This window comes from Anopheles coluzzii, chromosome 3 (genome assembly GCF_943734685.1).
Source record: "Anopheles coluzzii chromosome 3, AcolN3, whole genome shotgun sequence".
Classification (NCBI taxonomy): Eukaryota; Metazoa; Arthropoda; class Insecta; order Diptera; family Culicidae; genus Anopheles; species Anopheles coluzzii.
Window position 1 is genome coordinate 63416937 of NC_064671.1, and position 20938 is coordinate 63437874.

Here is a 20938-nt window from a genome sequence, read left to right on the forward strand (position 1 = left end):
GAAGTTTAGCACGTGCGATAGCTGCGGCTCTCATGCCTGCAGGGGGCGGTATATGAGTTAAGATCTCGGTGTAGGTGGCTAAACCGGTATCGGGAAGGTCTTACGAGCCCGGAAGAAATGGAATCTTAAACGAGCTTGAGTTGAAGTACCGGCAACTGTTTAACATCATGATTGATCACGTGTTTCATGAGCAAATGAGTTGTGATTATTTAAAGACTGATCTATTACCATATATAATGTGAAATGATTTTTATTTGCAAAATTTCTTAAATCATGCTATATAATTAAGCTGCGCGATCCCTTCAACCTGTCAGGAAATCACATTTCTACTTCATAAGGGATCAAATGCATGTTACTTGGCCAAAAAGTTCGATTTTCACGCTCTCATCCCAATACAGCTCGATTTATTGCAACTCAGACAAGCTGCGTGGATTCGATTCTTACAATATGGACTCCATTCGTTGCACACCATTCCAAAATACCGTGTTTCGATAGTGATCATGCTTTGGCTTGCTCTCGACCACAGCTGCATATTGCTTGTTGAACCAATTTTTTTTTGTTGAAAAAATGCCTTTTTTCTTCGCCCTAGTGCCTCCTGAGTGCAATTTTTGTCCAGTTCCTATCCCTTTTGGCTACTTCGAAACGTATATCGAAATAATTAAGAACGTTATGGACTGCACTAGCAGGAACGCCGAGCCTAAATCTAACTAAATTGCCAACGAAATCTTATAATATTACCAAAAACCAGATTTTAAACAATGAACAGACATAGTTCATCAATATGCAAAATGCCCAAATTTTGTCTTGAACAAGCCATAAGATCATTTTTTCGTCATGATTCAAATGGTTGGTGAAGATCATCAATTAAACGATGCAAAGACTTCCAGTTCGCGCGTAATCTACCTACATCTTGAAATTGTAGACCTAGAGATACAGTTTTGTTGCTTTAGTCAATGGTGGGTTTCAAACGACGTTTTTTGGGCAGTTTTATTCGTTTTTTATTAATATCAAAGATTAACGCTTTCACGAGAACTGCTTCGTGAAAACGTCGACAACTTGCAAAATAAAACAAAGCAATGATCGGAGAAAATAGGATTAAAAGATATAGCAACTTCTGACGTGACACTGAAGTTTGAATAATTTGGTTGAATAATCTTCTTACTTATAATGCAAATCATTTGATATTTGATTGACACATTGATAATAATATTCTTAATCATAAATTTATAACTCCGAACGCAGAAATATTTCCAGGTTGTTTACATTCAAATAATGTAATACCGGGAAGGTTCAGAGGGCTGATAGATAACCATACTTGCTGCTATCGGTAGTACTGATGGGACACGAAGCAGCACTTCGTAGCAACGACTGCGTGTGATATAATAATAAATAGAAGCAGTAATTATAACATAGGATCATGAACTATCCATATATCTTATTCATGTAGCCTGGGGATTTATTCGATGAACGTCTCGACTCCTACAAAGGCGAATGGGTTAAATTCCAGTTCTGGCCTTCCGTAACAAGGACCTGCCATTGTATTACTATATTGATTGCTCACTGGTTACTAATACTTAATAAGCGTTGGAGGGGATGGCATGATCGCATTGTGAATATAGTCTGTAAAAGCTGTATGCACTCGCATATAATTTTTAGGTTGATTGATGCACATCAAATCTTTGATCTTTACTCTAACAAAACATTAAGGGACGGAGAATTTCTGTTATTAGCAAAGGCATCTCTTTTTACTACTTCTTCATGTCTATTAGAACTAGAACAGTAATCACAGTAGAACTAGAACAGTTAGCCGGTCTCGTGGTACAGTCGTCAACTCGTACGACTTAACAATATGCCCGTCACGGATTCAAACTCCAAATGGATCGTGCCACCATACTGATGTAGGACTGATTATCCTGCTATGGGGGGAAATCAATAAGTCACTGAAAGCCAAGCTCACAAGTGGTACAGGCAGGATTATTTCTTCAACCGAAACACTTCATGTTACTTATCATAGGAAAACAAATATCAACGAACAACGTTTCGGTGATCATAGAATCTAGCTATAATTTCGTAAAAAATATCTTGTTGCCAAATTTGACTCTCCACGTGAAACTCTATTGTAGAATTCGACTATTTCGGTCGTAAAGTTAGCCGACCGCTGTGTTAGCCGGATCTAAAACAATCACATCAACACATTTTCTTTTCATAAAATCCTACAATCTGTATCTGATTCATATTCTAGTAACAGTCTTAATTATTTGCGAGTCAGATTGAGAGTCTTTGCATGCTGCCCGCTGGTCGTATGGTTGGCATGTCTGGTTTAAATCATTCAAGCACGCTTCTTTCTATTGGCAATATTCCTTATTAATGTTAATGGCAATATTTCGTGTTAATGGATGCTCGGAAACGCCTCAATATGTTGATTTTCAATCTCTCAATGAATGTAGTATTTAATTAAATCTTTAAAAATTCTCAATTTTTACGAGGGTTTTCAAAATCTATCTATTCTAAAACAAAATTTCTCATCTGGATTGTAATCCGGACCTAAATTATCATCCGGTCTGTCATACAATTTGTCTTCTATACGCCGAAATAATTAAGATTCAATCTTGATGAGGGTAAAAGGAGGAGTTATAGAGAGAAGACTCACATTAAAAAGTGTCAATGATGTATAGATTATTTTATAATTTTTATATGTTTTACGTTCTAAGAAAAACATTTCTAAATGCATTGAAGAGGAAGAAATCTTATGTAAACCACAAGTTTGGTATGATTGATCAACTTTCTTTCGGATGAATTAGAACAAAATGACTTCTATTCTAGATTAGAGGTTACGCATAAAAAGGACCATTATGTAACCCGGTTAATGCATATAAAAATGCGTAAATATTTAAAAGTAAATGCAAGGAATCTGCTCGAATAATAAACATCGAAGGAATGTAAATATATTGAAAAGTCTTTTCAATCGCAAAAGGAACAAGCAGTTGGTGGGGATCGTACGGCCTACCGCACAGTACGGTTAAGTTACCCCATCACGGTACACCGATTATGCGACAAAGCTAGAGAGAGAGAGAAATCGAGCGAGCGAGAGATAAAAAAACGGATCAACATAACTCGATCAAATTCTTCCGAGTTGCGCAAAATGTAGTTCCTGGGGCGTTTTTGGTCAACACACTTCTTCTAGCATTAACCATTCCATTTTTTGTAATGCGTTCTCATTTGTACACCCTCCCTACATGCGTGCACTTGTTGCCCGCCGGCGATCGTGTCAGACGCACTCGAAGGTCGCGTTGGCTTCACGTTGGCTGCCGTTTTCTTGGCATTGACATTGCCCTACCCTCTTCGTTACACACACTGCTGCTTTGGCGGTTTTTTGTTTGTTGGCTGATGGCTTGTTTTCGGCAGTTAATGTTGTCCTCTCCGGTGTGGTTATGCGTTTCTTTTTCTTGTTTATCTCATCTCTTGCCCGCCCGGTACGGCTTTAACGCTAATGTTGTGCTGCTGCTCGATCAAAACGCAATCGCGATCTTTCTGGTTTTTTTTTAATTCGCGGTATGTTTCGGAAGAGAATGGTACGAGGCACGGGCGACCGAAGCGAAACTCCAAAAAAGGTTTGTTCACCCCCGGACGACCCGAACCGGTGGGGCTAGGGTGGGTCCACCTGTTCTGCTCCCCTATGCTGCATGCCACCACGTTTGGGTGGCTTTTTTTTGATGACTAGAACCGGACAAAGTTTTCGCACTTTGTAGTTTCAATTTCAGCGCCACAACGCGGAACAAACTGCGGGTTTGGACGATTATTCTTTCAATGTGTAGCCTTTTTATTGCCTATTTTTGATGAGCTATAGCATTCATTTTCTTAGCTGCGGCAGCAGCAGTTACATTAATCGTCGAATAATTACGCTTTAATTATAAATTGCTGCTTTGATATTTGGCAGCACATCATACATAGCACACAAAAAAAACAATCATAGTTTGATCTATTTTCTCAACTCTCATACTTCGTTTATTTAGCCTAAGGAATTAGAACTAGATCTAGGAGAGACAGAGGGAGAGAGTGAGATGAAGGTATAAAAAAAACAACCAAATAGTTCACACACCTCTACCTCCCCATTCTCGGACAAACGAAACTAGATTAAACCTCACCCATTGCAAGCCTATGCTGCTGCTGCTGTTGCCACAGCTTTTGACACACAACAGAGCGGCATTCTTGACGTGGATCACGAAATCCAAAGCGTGGAGGCAGTTGCGGAGCAATAGATTAGTGCACTCAAGGGAGTAGCTTATGGAAGAAGCAAAAAACAACACAATTCAACTCACTGTTTCATGAGCACGCGGAGATCTTAACGCGAAGGGATGGAAAAAAAGAGAGAAGGGGGGCAATATATAGAGATCACCCCGTTTCCCGCGTGTTCCGCGTGTGGAAATCGTGAAATGGCCCGCGGTAAAATGAGCTAAGCGAACATTAGCGAACTAAATAAAGTTGGCGATTACTTTACTTCTCGATACATCGCTACCGAAGCCCAGTCGGGACCGGTCGGTATTTGCATGTGATCGATCATTTGCTCGATTGTCCTCTCTCTCTCTTTGTTTTTTTTTTATTGCTAGCTTTACTTTAGCTTACTTTTTCGGTTTGATAGAAAGTTACATCCTTTGACAGTTTTTCATCGTAGGAGGCGTTTTAATGGTATTTTTAAATTGTTCGTTAAACCGTTTCTTTTCATGATATAACTAATGGTTAAGTAATGGGAATCAAAGATTATGAAATATCAGTATAGTTAATAATAAATTTATTGTATAGAACGTAACGGTGATCATAGTTTAAACAGACAATTTGCTAGTGCTGCAAAGACGTGACATATTTTTTTTCATTATACATTTTTGATAGCGATGATAACGTGCACACGAGTGAAACGCATACGAAATTATTAAAATCAATTTAATGAAAGCGGCATAAGCAAAAGGTGTAGCCGGGCCTGTGCGTGTATGTTTGTCTTTTTAATTGTCATTTTATAATTTACACTTTTTTTAGATTTTTGTTTACATTAATTTCTCGCACGTGCAACATACAAATTACGAGTTTCAATTCCTCTCTTTTTCGACCGATCCTTTCCTTTATTGAAAGAAACACTGCCACACGTGGCGAATGATTTCGTGTTCCGTAAAAAAAGAAAGATTAATTGGGTTTCAGGGTAGCTCGTGCCGGCCAACCACCCCAATACTGCTGCATTATTTAGTGTGATTCTGTATTTTACACGCTCTCATGTAAGGTAAATAATGTATCGGAGCCTTTATTTTTGCACCATCCGCACTTTCCGCCCTGCTGGGTTTGCTGCCCAAAAGTCCAGACAGCTTTTTGGAATGGAACCATTTTACCGTTTCCGAGCAGGGCGTAGCACGTGGAAAACATATCTGATTTGCTTTGTAATTTACAAGCGCATCTTTACGCGTGTGTGCAAATAAAATGCAATTAGTTTTACCTTTAAATCCCATTTGTTAATTGGGAGATGTTATTCTTGTTTTTTAAATTATTTTAGAAATGTCCAATAATAACCCTTGCTCTTCTCTGTACTACAATCCTTTTTTTTCAATCTGATGGATCCAGTACTTGACCTAAATTGTCCAACACAACCCTGCAACAGAATCAAACGTTCCTCTTACTATGTGAAAGTTGTCCCCATCGTCTGTTTTGGAACGATTCCCGTCCTTGCTCCAGGATGTGTGCAAGAATTTCCCAACATAACACAATTGTCCTTGTCTTTCACCGTGTCGGCCAACTGATGCTGATGGCGATTCGGTGTTATAAATAAGTTGGTCTGACACTAATGGTTCATTTACTTGCAGTTAATGTGATGCCGTGACTGCCTGCGTGCTTTAGAGCAGCTCACAACTATCAAGAGGAAGAGTAAGATCGTTTAGTGTGCGGTTTGCTTGAAAGTATGCATGTATGGTAGCTTTGGAGGACATCCAAAGTTTTACTACATTCTTGGATTAAATTGTAATAATTGAAATTGAAATAATTTATATAATTTTAATATAAAGAAAAGCGGCGGACGTTTGCAGAACGATCTCGGCGTATAGGGAATGTGCAGAATACATCCTCAGAATATTGAAAGCTGACATTCGTGATAGTAGGTATGAAGTTATACAATTAATGCCGCGCTTCAAAATTGCAGTCATGATTAAACGGAAATTTTAGAAAAGGAATTTTGATCGAATACAGTTTCGAGAGAGCACAACGGATCTGTTGGAAAATATGTTAAAAATATCAACGATTTTTGAGTGTTTAACTGCCATCCGTTGGTTGCTTTCTTTATATATTAAACAAACTGTGTAATGTTATTCTACTGTAGAAGTCCTATGTCACTATGTAATGTACAACTGCATTTGTCATCACGAGCTTGATAATGATGATAAGATTTTCCTTGACATATTAAACAAATTACACAAAAAATATATAAGAAAAAGACAACATAAGTTTGAGACACGCGCGCGAACAAGTGGACAACCGAATTAAGTTTTGGAGAGTTTGCTGTGTGCATGCAGTCTGGGAGGTTACAGCAAGATTCACTCATTGATGATTGTAAGTGGCCATTTCCAGATACATTAGGTTCTTCTGATTCGGAAGGTAGTGCCCTGGAGCCGGTGTTGGTACCAGTGGAACTGGTCCTATTTATGTCGCAGTTATGTCCTGATTGTTTAAGAGTGTGCTAGACCCGTTTTTTCTTGATGGAACTATACTATACGTTGGTCGTCTTGGGAGTATGTATGACTCGGTGAAGTATTTTGAATGGTGTCCGATGCCACCATTTGCTCGTAAATTTTAGATTTATTCTAAACTACCTACCTACCTAGTGAAATATTATCGTAAAAATACGTCATTCGTTCTGAAACCTGTGTTGGCGTAAGAGGTGGTGGGACTTATCATCTCATTATTTTCTTTTTCGTTTGTTTATTTTGCATAACAATATTAACAGTTTATTATTATTATGGTATTATACAGTGGCGGATCTAACGGTAGGCGGACTAGGCGGTCGCCTGGGGCCCCGCCGATTGAGGGGCCCCATAGATCGCTAGTCTATAGTATGCCGTATGTGTTAGATGTATGCCTTATGGACATAGTACTAGCGACAAGGGCCCCCGGAAGGATGGACGTTAGGGCCCCAAGGTTGGCGAGTCATTTGCACCCCCCCCCCCCTCCTGCCAGCAAATTTTAGCCTGTGGCTCATGATCGTATGGACCTCATGTTTACTGTTCAATCTCCCAACCCAAGTGCCAGTAAACCCCCCCCCCCCCCTCCCCCCCAGACACCATTTACCATTAAGAGGGGACCTCAGCTCGTCTTTCCGCCTAGGGCCCCACATACCCTTAATCCGCCACTGCTATTATATTATAATTATTATACTATTATATTAACAACATATTATGTTTTTTTTCTTTAATTTTTTTGCTAGGTCAAGACTAGTTTAGTTAGGCTTAGTTTTTCATGAATTATTTTGTTTATTTGTTAGGGTTTAATTAGTTTTAAGTCTGTTTTGTTTAGCCTTGATGGCGGATATTGAATTAATAAATGAAATGAAATAAAATGAATGAAATTATTGTACTACTGTACTCCGATGTTTTAAAAGTTCTTCTTCTTCTTCTTTGGCTCAACAACCGTTGTCGGTCAAGGCCTGCCTGTACCACTTGTGGGCTTGGCTTTCAGTGACTAATTGATTTCCCCCCCATAGCAGGATAGTCAATCCTACGTATGGCGGCACGGTCTAATTGGGGATTGAACCCATGACGGGCATGTTGTTAAAGTCGTACGAGTTTACGACTGTACTACGAGACCGGCTAAAAAAAAAAGTTAGATGATCCAAATTTCACAATTCCTGGAGAAAACACGTGTTCATTGATTGTAATATGTATTTGTTCATATCTCTTAATCGATTTTTTAATGACAGGGTCTAAAAAGCCAGATAATTCAGGAATTAAACAGGCTAGACATAATTGTACAGACAGATTCGATCTTCTGGAACGGATATATAATGTAGTTACAAGTAGAATATGGACATTAAAATAGACACAATCTTCTAGTCGCGGAATGATCATGTTCGTATTTCTCGCTTATAACAATTATAAAACTTCTATTTTACATAACGTTTTCGAAATATTTCCTTTGTCTTAAGGTCACTTCACTAGGCTGTGTCTTTTTAATTATGTAAATACCCCTGAAATTCGCTGCCAAAAGGGCTACCGTTTGGGTTGTTCAAAATTTCTTCGCCAAGAGAACGCTCCCAAATGATTGGCGCAATTTGCTTGCCACATTTTGGAGGCGCCGAAATAAGAGCGAACCCCACCGATGGACCCCATTTGGTCCACTTGGGCAGAATAATTATTCGACCGCATGTTGGCAAGGGTTAAAAGGGAAGGGTGCCGTGTACACACATGTGCATAATGACGTCCAAAAAGGCAAACCCGCGCTCTGCAAGGGATAGATGCGTACGGTAAAAGTGCACTACGGCAAGAACTACGGTAGCAATTTGGTGGTGTGACACCATTTCACGCGACCGGTCGGGTCCAACGAAATTGAAGTTTGCTCAAGTGGGCCCGGCTCAAGTGTAGCCGCGCCACTTATGCAACCTGCGCTCTAACCTCATGCTGCTACTGGTGTACTGCTGACCCAAGAGGTGAGTGCGTCCGCTGTGGGCCGAATTAATCGTCGCGTTTCATCGCGTTCTCGCGCCCGTCGCGTTGGTGGCAGCTAACCATTATGTCGATTTGTCCGATCGAGTCCGGTAGCCGACCAGGTGGCGGCGGCCACCGTGTTGGTAGTACGGCGAAAGAAAGACGATGATTTATGAGATGAGGTGGTACACCCAACGGGGTCGGGACGGTGATTGTATGATGGCTGTTTTCCACCGTCGAAACGTCACCATCGACACACCACGTGCACTAAGCCGGATCCAATCATGTTATCCGCCCGTTATGATGCTGGAAAGCGGGAAAAGCACCCTTACCCGCGGACGGGCAAAGATACGGAAGCGTCCATTAATTCAACACACGATGATAAATAAATCATTTTTCGCTTTCAATCCGCAAAATTTTCGGCACTCGGCCGCGGAGGCAGCGTTCGTTGGTTCGTTTGTAGTTCGTTTATTAGTCCCGCTTTGCGCACGCTCCGCTCCTTACATACCGGTTCGTAATCAAGCAATTAGTTGATGTTGAGTATAATATCAGCCTTTCGATGCGCATTCGAGATGCGACCGGGAAAGGATCCCCTCTCTTCCTACTTTACACAGGTATCGTTGGGCCGGCACCATGTGCGGGGTTAGTAAGTTCAGCTAAATGGATTATTGATTCAACACAATGGGCTTTCCATTTGTGATGCAGGCGCGCAGGCTCGTTGTGGAATGATGGAAAATGGCAAACCGGCGAGCGCACTAAGCACTTGTTTTGACGCTAAGCGCGTTGCGGTTCGGCATCATAAACCGGGCTTATCGTAATGTTTAGATCGTTTGCACATTATGGGAAGCCTTAGGTAGCACTGCCCTTCTTTTCTTCTTAGTGCTCTGTTACTGCTTTCAGCACACAAACACTTGAACATGTGCAGCGGTGATTCATGAGATTTTGCACGCTGTTTTATAACTCCATTTGGTTATGCCTTAAATGGCAATAAATAAACATCGTTTTAACATAGATAATTGTTTAAACGCGCTGTCGTTAATGTGGTAACAGTTTCGTTAATGTGTTTACGTAGGGTCACATAGTTAAATCACAATCTAATCTAGTAGACAACGAACAAACTGGTGGTCTAATGGTGGACGTACCAGCACCAACAATATCAGACGTGGATCGTTTCCCTTACCAATCGGTAGCCTATTATTGCTTTTTTTTCGGTGATCAGGTAAAAGTTATAATATTTAAAGTATTTATTTATAGTTTATATAATTGAATAAAACGATCTAACTTTACACACAAATTTAACGACTTTAAAACGTTTTAAATTGTATTTTTCAAATTTAATTGAAAGACAAATGTTTTGTAGATCATACTAATATCTGCAGCTAGTTTAACGTATGTTAGTCAGCATGTTATTTGTATATTCCATTACTAACAACTATTTAGATATTGTCAGGTGCTTAGCAGGTGATAGTATCACAACTTCCAGTGATTCAAAAAGGAAGTCATAATATGTATTCCTGCTAGTTTTCATGACAAAACGTAATTCATTTACTAAAGACATGCGAGCCGTACTTTGTCGACTACGACTATCAAATGATCTAACATGGTTTGTCTTCTCTTTAAAACACAAAGTTCATTGATACACATTAAATACACATTGAATCGATTCACATTACACAAAAGGTCTCAAGACTAACAGTTTTGCCATTGTAGAGTCTTTTTAGTTGGGTTTGTTTTCACACCGGAGACCAATTAGATATAGAACGATAACGCTATTTCGAGGGCTATTTTAATAAACTGCACAAAATGTACCTTATGATCATTAAAAAACAAAAAACCAAAGAGGGTTTCGTCAGAATCTTATAAGAGGGCCAAATCTCAATAGTAATTAGAATGGTTATGCTCCGGAACAATAAACCCGTGTCGACACGTGTTTCTAATGTCTTCGGTATTCTTTAATATTAGATTAATGATCGCTCAGTCTAAAGAATGCCCTAAGGTGCAAAATAAGACTATAAGATGCATACTCCAATTTCGCAACGATCGGATCTGATCCATCACAAACAGCGTGTTGTTATTAATGAACATTTGATCGGATGGTAATCAACCTTCGGTAGCGTGAGGTCCAGATCATTAGTTACGATCAATTAAAGAATGCAGATGGCAGGTGTGAATTGGCCACATTGCTACCCAGCTCGATACCCTGCTGTCAGTCAACTGCTTGACAAATTTCCAAATTAACAAAAGAAAATCTTTTATTCGCTGGAAAATCATCGAGCCAATGGTGATCAATTCTATCCGGGTAACCTTCTGATCAAAACGATCACAGTTGTTTGTACGGTTGACACTGTCGTTCAAGATCATTGGAGTCGTCGGTTAGCTGGGTGCGTCCAAAACGTGGCGAGTGAAGTTCAAGTTTAATGCGTCAACGTCGCTGACAGCGGGTGCTCACACCCTCGAAAAAAAAACGTTTTTGATCGCTCGTTCAACGTCACGATCGCCACGGCACAACGCACCCACTGGCTAGCTAACGATGGACGACGATGATTGATAACATACAGAAAAAAATACTACAAAGAGACCTTGCCTATCGCGCTCTCTTGAAAACGGACTACCTTGCCCGGGCTGGGAGATTCAATTCAGGGTAAAGATACTGGTACAATTTCCTTCAGAGTTTCGTCCATCCATTTCAGCACGATCGACGGCGGGTCGCCAGATTAATGAGTCGTAAACGTGAGGATAGATCTATCGTTCACCCCCAAGCCACAGCATCCGGACATTCACTCGATGTCTTACACCCCAATGACCAAATGCAGATAAGCCACCTGTGTCTGTCCATGGGTTTCCTACTCGTTTTGCGGTGTGAGAATCGTGAACACGGCTCCGTACCGATTTCTTGCTGTAAAAGGCAGGTGGCATCTGTTTTTTTTTAGCAATCCGGCTACGATTACTCCTGATCTTGGCGGAAGATTTCAGGGCTAAGAAGGCGACAACTTACGAGGTGCTATAAAGCTTGGAGCGAATGTGTCGAATTTTGCAAAATGAGAGCTGACGTTGGAGCCCCTTTGCACCACGCATGTTTGTATGCAGCGGTGTGACCTTGTTTGGTTGGCGTCTCTTAGTCGCTTAGTCAGTTGGGCAGTTATATTTCCAGCTACAGCCTCGATGCATCTCGTTGGACTAGTGACCACGATCTGGTCGCCAGGGCGATAAAAATGCACCTCAGGGTGCGCTTGCCTGGGGGCCGCGGCTGCGTGTAGGACGCAGGTAATAGATTGACCTCTAAGAAAGGAACGGTATCAACGCGCAGTACTGTGTTGTGGTTTCGGACGGTTTGATCAACGCCTTGTTTTGCTTTCGAGCGAGTGTCCGTTCAGTTTGACGACTTTGGATGATCGTGATTTATGAAGTCATAAATTCATGCTTTAGATATTTTGAAACTGTTCGCATGCAGCTAATTGAGAATTGTTTCACAGTTTATTGATCTGTAAAGCTGAGAAGGAGATAAGCCACTTAAACAATGTGGTTGCTGCACGTGGAAGTGCTTAAAGAGCGGATAGAGCGTGTGTTATGGTTTTATTCCTACACTGAAACCATAGATTCAATGACCTTGTCTGTAGTTAGCTGAAGCTTTTCTTGTTTTGATGATATGTTAGGCATTTTCTTATGAAGAGATAGGGCAATGATACAATTAAATGGATCAATATATAATCCCAGGAAAGAAGTATATCATTATGTTTTTCAGGTTTTGTGAAGACAAAATGAATTTGATTCTGTATTAAATCATGGTTATGCTAAAAATCAAGTATATGCTTTTTACCCATGGAGTCAAGCCTCATAGTGACTATCCGGATGCGTCTTGTAAAGAAGTCTTGTAAGCATGTATAGGCTGGCATGATCACGTATGTCGTTTCGTCATTATGCGTTACTGAAGAATTTCATTTGTTGAAATAGTAAATTATAGAAAAATCTACTTTTTTTAATAACACAAAATTAGGTTTTATTAAATTTTATTCGGATTCAGCTGTTTTGTTTTGTTAGGTTTCAATACTTTCACAAACCTATTTTAGCATACAAGTAGCGTTAAATCTAATTTGTATCTGTGTAACCGATGATCACAATCATTTTGTCCCATATAGATTTACTAGCCGGCCTTATCTTGTGTTATTGAGTCGTTCGATTTGGCGACTGTACCACGGGACCGCCCCTATTGAATGATTATGGATTATTTTTTAATGATTTACCATATAAACTTTATACCCCCAAGGAATCGTACGGTAAATTCAAGGACCTTTACAACACGATATAAAAAGGAGTAAATGTAAATGTGCGAATGTTTTGTTATGTTATGTGTTACAACATTTCTAATAGGAATAGTTCGATACAAACAAACAAACAAACAAACAAACAATTATTGCATTTTTTAAAATATTTCCTTCAGATGCTAATATTTCGTATTTGTCAATTGTGAAAGTTTAACCGTTTACTCTATAAAATTTTTTAAAGAATTTCTGTGGCGGTCTATATAGGCTGGCATGACCGCGGAGAAGAAGAAGAAGAGGAAATAATTTTTAGTTTGAATTTAGTACATTTCAAACTTAAACAATACGGCCGTTCCTTCTGAATAAAAAATAGTGCACAAATATGGTGTTGTACTGTTGTTGTTGAAATAGAAACTCTTTAACATTAATTCCCAAATGCCGGACTCATGCCCCGTCAAGAAGGTGTTCGATAGCGATCCCCAGTTCGGCATGAGGGGGAAGTACAGCGAACTCAATGGTTGGATCAGGTGAAGCGAGACCTGTCAGAGATCGGATGGATGGGAGGCTGCAGCCAGGGATCTAGATCATAGTTAATTATGGTTCAGTTGATTTATTAAAATGAATGCCATTTTTTTAAACTTCAAACTCACGAAAGGATAAATAAATTAATTAGGCAAATAAAACTGTTTTCATAACTAAAAGGTAACCATTTTGCCAAAAATAAACAACAAACAACGATTACACCAGACACCTGAATCATTTTACGGATCATTATTTCATTACAATTAGCATCAGCTTACATACGCTCATCCAATCTTCACCGATCGTCCCTATAACGCCCCTCTCACGCAAGACGTTTCACATCCACATTTGGATGCAGCATTCGAACGCCTACACTCTCCACACATTAGTGAGAGAGTGAAAAAAACATCGGGAAAGAAAAGTCTCGTGACACGGCCGACTGCTTCCGAGTTGGCTGACCGACCAGCCGGCCGACCTACGGTTCACTTGCACACCTCACGGTAACAGACTCGCACCCGCTGGCAATTTTTATCCTGCATCTGCGGCAGATAGTAGCAGATTATATGACGCTCCGCACACGTGCGCCGGACTCGCTGGCCGAGTGGTGAATGGTGGTGCAACTTTCATGGCGCGCGAGAGTGATAAATGGCAGGTGGCAGGTCATTTGGATCGTCCCACTAGAGAGTGCGTGGTTTGGGGTTTTTTTTGGTGCAAACAAACTAGCAACATATCACAATTTGGCAAAACCCGCAATGGATTGTTGTTCTGCGTTTTTGTGAGCAATGGTTTGGTTTGCTTAAAAGCTCTTAACAACACCCAGAACGGAATGGGTGTAATGTGCAGCATGGAAGGTTGCCGATTGCATATGGCTTCAGCAAACAAAAAAGCAAGAACACAACAACAAGCTGGTTGAGTTGGAAAATTGCTCTATGTGGCAATGTTCTTCTGGCCAGTGCTGGGTGACAAAAGTTTTACGAGCAATTAGTGGCGCAGCGGTTCGGCGTTCGCTATCACAAGTGCCGCTGTCAAGGGGCAGTACTAGTGATCGATGCTTTAGAAACGGGGGTTTAAAGACTGTGATTTTTATATTATTTCTTAAAATGATATTATTAGTTTATGTTGCCTTTAGTTCAAACAATTCTTCATACCTCTCTAGGGGTATAATCAACATCACACATTACATTCCTCACAGATTTAAACCAACAACATCCACACCACCACGATCGCATAATAGCGCAACGGAACGAAGCAACAACACGCGCAACGTCCATTTGTACCGGTTGTAATGAGCCGCTTTGCGCAATACAGGCTGAACAAACAGTGTGTCCGGTTAACACTTGCACCGAAGCACCGTCAGTCAGCTGACGGAAGCATCGAGAGTCCATTCCGTTCGTTGCGACATTTGTGCGCCAGACGGACAGACAGACAGACGGGTTTTACCCTCTCCGGATCGGTTCCCACAAACACACCTCGACAGCTCAATCGGACACTGTCCGATGATTGGCAGGTTCATCCTTCTACACTTGCTTACTCGGCAAATGCACCGGGTCAGTCATAACAGTTTCCGCACGTCGCCACACGACGGTGGAGGAGTCATGCAGTCTGGCGGCGGGCGACCTGTCGTCTAGCGATAGCCATCTGCCGGCGCAAGTGTGAACAAACAGAAAAGCAACGACTTTCCCTTGGGGGGAGGGCAGTGACGAAGGATTTTATGGGACGCACGACAGTACATGTGGATCTTAATAGTGCACGTTTTTAAAACGAGCGCAATACGACTTTCCTACTTGTATCTGTACCGCGATGAAATTTGGCGTTTGCAATTGTGTGTTATTGGGGGGAGTTTTAGATGGCAGTTCTGGTTGCTGGCAAAATTATACGTGCAGACCGGTGTACTTACCTCCCCCCCCCCCCCCTCTTCCAATTAATTGAAGGCCATTGGTTGCGGGTTTTTTTTTATTGACCAGCGGTTGTTACGCTACCAACTGCCAGTCGAAGCATGGTGGCGAGAAGGTTCGCTGTTTTTGCACGCATCGAAATCACACTCTCCAATTTCACCATTTCTCACCGTCACCGTACGCCGAACTTGAACCAGCAGCATCAGGCAGACGATCGATAAAACGTTACTGTTACTGGGGAGGTGGGGCCATTTCTTACACGCGTCTTTTCTATCTTACTCTTTCTCTACAGTAACTGACCGGAGTGTAGTGTATCAGTAATTGAGGTTATTAATGCTATGCAATAAACGGCTTGCTTATTGTGCTTCTTATCGCTGCTGCTATCGTCATCGAATATTGATTTAATTGTGCGCTCGTTAATTGTGCGCTATTTTGGAGAAGACACAAACATGAGAAAGATATTACACTTCAGTTGTGCTGTGAGATGATGATACACTATACTATTTTCATTTTGTTGCACTGTGTGTGTTGGAGCTTCAAACTTCGGCTGAATGACATTTAGATCTGATCATGCAAACATCACATTAACCGTGGCCACGCTTACCGTCCGATGCTTATAGAAAGGAAAGGAGAATATTTTATGATAAATGAACATGTACAGTAGTCTCTAGCATCTTCTCGATGCTACTTGAGTATTTTCTTTGGTTAATTCTGTTCTGTGTAAATCTTGTGTGTTGTGCCACGGAAGTAAGTTCATAATAATCTTTAATATTTTGTTCTGTTTAATTTAGTTTATTGGAACAGCAAAATACTGAGGTAAGAAAAAAAACAATCTTATTTGAAATGATTAAATGTCATACGTTCATCTTGCTTGCTTGTGTATGTGGAGGGATCGTTTCTACATCACAAGTTCATAATTGAACCCAATAATGCAGCTTATGAGTATCAGTGGCGGTCCCATGGTACAGTCGTCAACTCGAACGACTCAATAACATGCCCGCTATGGGTTCAAACCTAAAATGGACCGTCCCCCCGTAACAAGGATTGACCATCCGGCTGCGTGGTAATGAATTAAGTCTCGAAAGCCTGTGTATAGGCCAGCATGTCCGCGTAGGACGTTACGTCAAATAGAAGAAGAAGAAGTGTATCAGTGGAAGATCCACGCTGAACAGTCGTCAACTCGTAGGACTCAACAACATAGCCTTCGCGGGTTCAAGCCTCATCTTAACCGTCCCTCGTAGTATGGACCATTATTGAGCTGCTGCGTGGTACTTAATATTTATTTTATTTTAAAGACACTTTTGGCTACATGCGGTTTTATTTAATAGTAAGCTTTAATCGCCTGTATATATACCGGCTTGATCGGTTGGTGGTTACACCAAATAGAGGAAGTAGAAGAATGCACATCAATTTAGTTATGTTATAACTAGATAAGATGAGGAAAAAATTATCAATTCTTATTTTATAACATAACAAGAAATAAATATAAATAAAATATTAAAGGACCATTACAAATTATTTTTATGAGTGTGACTGTGTATGATTGTGGTGATTAAGCTGAAATGTATTTTAAATATAAAACATATAAAACCCATATGAATTTATCCTGAATAAAACACAGTATTGACAAGATCAATTAAGATTTTTCACGATTTTACAAACCTGCCCACTTTATTGAAAAACTGTCTTGGATCGTATGACAACCTGCCGAACGAAGTTGCATGGCAATAACTCCGAATTATTATGTTCCCTTTTCCCTACATAATTAAACGTTACTACACAACTATCCCCATAGACCACGGTGAGTGCTTTTCCCTGGAGACGCTAGAAATGCGTCCAATAAATTTTGCACAAAACCACTGTCCACTCTTAGCTTCCTCGTTCAATCCCTCTCAACCCTCTATCCAATTTTCACCGATCACCTTAAAAAACCAGGACATATCGTGCACGAACGTGTAATAAAATGCTTAGTCTCGATTTCGAAACCTCACCTCACAGCACACCACATTTTCGGCTGCCCGGGCACAGTCGTCAAGTGCTTCAATTCGGCCACTTGGCTCGATCGCAAAACTCACAACTGGAACAGTTTTTTTTTTGTTGCTGCCGCTGCTGCTGTGGGTTGTTATTGTGCGGTTTCGTTGGACGTTAGATCATCGCCGCTAACCGTCCCGCCGCGACCGCTAGCCTAACGGCCGGTGGGTTGACCCGGCCGACACACCATCCACCGTACAAGCTCATCCTTTCTTTCGGTCGGTCTGTCCGTCCGTTCGTCCGTCTGCCGGACCGCCACCTTACCGCGCGATCTCCCTGATCAATGTGCGCGAGAGTGTGTCTTTCACTGGTTGCGCAGACGCATACCGTTCCGCACGATGAGGCCACCGGGTTGGGGGGCCACACAAACACCCGCAACACCCGCCCACCAGAGGAAAGAGTACGAGACCGGACCGTACCGGTACGGGGACAGAAAGAGAGTGCGCGATTCCTTTCACCCGCGGAATCGTCACCGTCACCTTGTGGCAAGCTTTTGCTTCGCGACACGCATTTGTTTCGGATCGATGTATTTATTTTCCGCCATTTTCACACCCACCACCATGCGGCTCCATTGGTGGGTGGCGGTAGGGCACGCATAAAGCACCCGCTGGACAGTTGGGTGCGTTTTTGGAACAGGGCAGGTAGCGCAGGAAGAAGGAAAAGAGACGCTCAAAATCCGATTGTCATCGATATATGCGGTGGGGCTTTAGCAGCAACTTTCGGTACTGGTTGCGAAGTGCATCGTCACATTTGAGTGATTAGACCGATCGGATTGGGGCTGCGATTGTCGCAGTCATAAAACACAATACAGCTCCACGAAAAGGGTTGATCTTCAGCCATATGAAAATGGCTTGCATCACATCAAACCTCTATCGAATGCATTGACAAGGGCAGTGATCGGCAATCGATTTTTTTTATATTTTAGTTTCAATGAGCCAATGAACTTTGACATGTGATGTGTAACACAGCTAGGAGAAGAAAAAAACACAACATAAAGAGAAGAAACATGTTTGCAACCACTGGAACAGGGCCACAGGACGGACAAATTGCCCAAACATTTTCAAGTGATTCCTCGCCCAAGCGGAAACCTTGCGACGAAGGGTGCCTTTCGTTATGCTTGTTTAAATTAATGCCATTTTTACCGAGCCACTGAGCTGGGCTGTTGATAAATATGGGAAACAACCGAACAAGTCACCAAATCGCAGCATTGAAGCGTTCACTGCGCACGTCATCGCGATTCGGATGTGCATTGGATGTGCAATTGAATTTATTGTTCATGGCACACACACAAAGGCACACACAAAGTATGGACTTTGCAAGGGCATATCAATTGCTAAAAGGTGCTGAAGCCAAACTAGCGACAAACACTCCAACGTACACTCGTAAACCGTAGATCGTTTGCCGGATCACGCCTCGTTGGTAATCGATGGACAGGATTGCGTGCAACCAAACGCAATTAAAAGCGCGCGTAATGGAATCGCGCAAGCCACCATATGCATTGTGTGCGCATTGTTCTTTCTTTCTGTCAATTGCACCCGAAGTCGATCTAAGATCACCGTCCGGCGGTTGTCGCCCATTGTCGGCTATGGGGCGATGTCGCAAAAGCAACAAGTCCGCGGCGAAGGCACGAGAGTTCGGTGGCCCTCTGGTGTTGGTGCCCATTGGTGGTGCACATCCTTGGTTCGAAGTGGCACGGCTTTCGGCAGCCAGGGTCAGGGTGAACAAAATTCTTTTTTTTTGGCAAACTCGCTGAAGGCTGAGTGAAAACGGATGCACTTTCCCAGAAGTAGCTGGGAGGAGGATGCTTATTATCCACTTAGCGTGCTGGTCGTTTTGTTGTTGTTTTGTGGGGTAGGGGGGCTACAGTCTCAAAGAAACCAGTTCGCACGTTTGTTTTGCTGCCGCGCATGGATTCGCAGTGGCGCAGGGAGGTTGGGTACTATTTTTGTCGCACCGGAAAACAAACATACTGGCGCATAATTTTCGTTACGTGCGTACGAGATGGGAAATTAATAGTTTGATTTCGTGTGTGGGAGTAATCGTGCCGCTATTGTGTAGTGGTTCTTTTGCCCCGTTAAAGGTTAAGTTGCGTGTGGCAAATTGATTTCGACAGACAAAAAGACGTAAGGAAAATCATTCGAGACAAACGTCGTATATAGCGCAGTTTTTTTTTGCGTGTGTATAAAACGCATAGTTCTTTTCTGCATTTTGTTGGTACTGAATTAACAGCTGTTTTTTCCTATTTTATACGGATTTAGTGGAATTAATCAATTAATCAATGAATCAACTACTTCCCCATTTTCCATTCCATTCTCATTTTACTCTTCTGTAGTATTGCCTACATTTTCATTCAAATTGGTTTAGGTAGCTTAACTTTAATCAATTTTCTGCTTTTTGAAATGAAACTCGTTTTCTATAACCATTTTTTCCAATATTTTTATTCTAGTTCCATTATTTTTTTAATATTCTTAAGATTTTTGCCGGTCTCGTGGTACAGTCGTGAACTTGTACGACTTAACTAATGGGTTCAAGCCCCAACCAGCCATACGTAGGACGGATTGAAGCCAACTCCAAAAGTTGTACAGACAGGCCGTGACCGACAACGGTTATTGTGCCAAATGAAGAAAAAGAAAGATTTTCGCCGTGGCGGATGAAGTCATGCGTGTAGGTATGTTTTCAGATTTACCTTCGATTTTTTTTCAATTTATCCTAAGTTTCCGCAACAAAATTGTTGAAATAGAGCTTTTGTATCATGTTTGTCTAGAAAAAGTCGATGGGACACAGCTGGGGGATGTTGGACCAGTTCGCGAACTAGGGTGTCATATCGAAATCCGTTCGAAATTCTCCTGAAATAGTTGCATTGAGTTTTGGCGTCATTGATTACCGCTGCGAAGTCAGTGGGCTTGATTTATGATTGCTGAAATGTTTGTTAATGTTTCTCAGGTACTATTTCACTGTTTGCATCGTCCTCCCGGCCAAGTGAACACCGCGATGTAACGACTTGTTCCTTGGTTTTCATTTTCAACATCCTTCGGAGCTTCTTGTCGCTCAGGGTCGTCGGCCACTAAGGGCTGGTCTTTCTTTCGATGCTCTGATTTAATATTTAATATCGATGTCTAATAGTGCCAAGATGTGGTAGATATCGGAACAGGCTTATACGCCGTCCACAAACCGTCGCCGGAGTCCGTTTTAGACGCTACAGGATGCTTTGATTGCGCACGCTTCTTAACGAATTTGCTTCACTTTTTGGCCATTACGGTTAGAGTTCGACTGATAGAAGTGTCAAATTTTGTCTGATAATTCAAGGGATACTATTATTGAAAGTTCAATTCACGTTTTGTTAGTGCGGGTGAAGATAAGCCCATAAAAAATGGTCAATTGTGGCCAGAGAGTTTTAAGAACGTTCTTCGTTATTAAAACTATATAGACTTAATTTTATTAATTTTCGCCTAAGAATATAGAAGACAATATAGAGATAATGAGATATAAACATCAAGGCAAAATAAAACAATTATAATTTTTGTTTGTTATTTATAAACCCTACTACAATTTCATCATAATT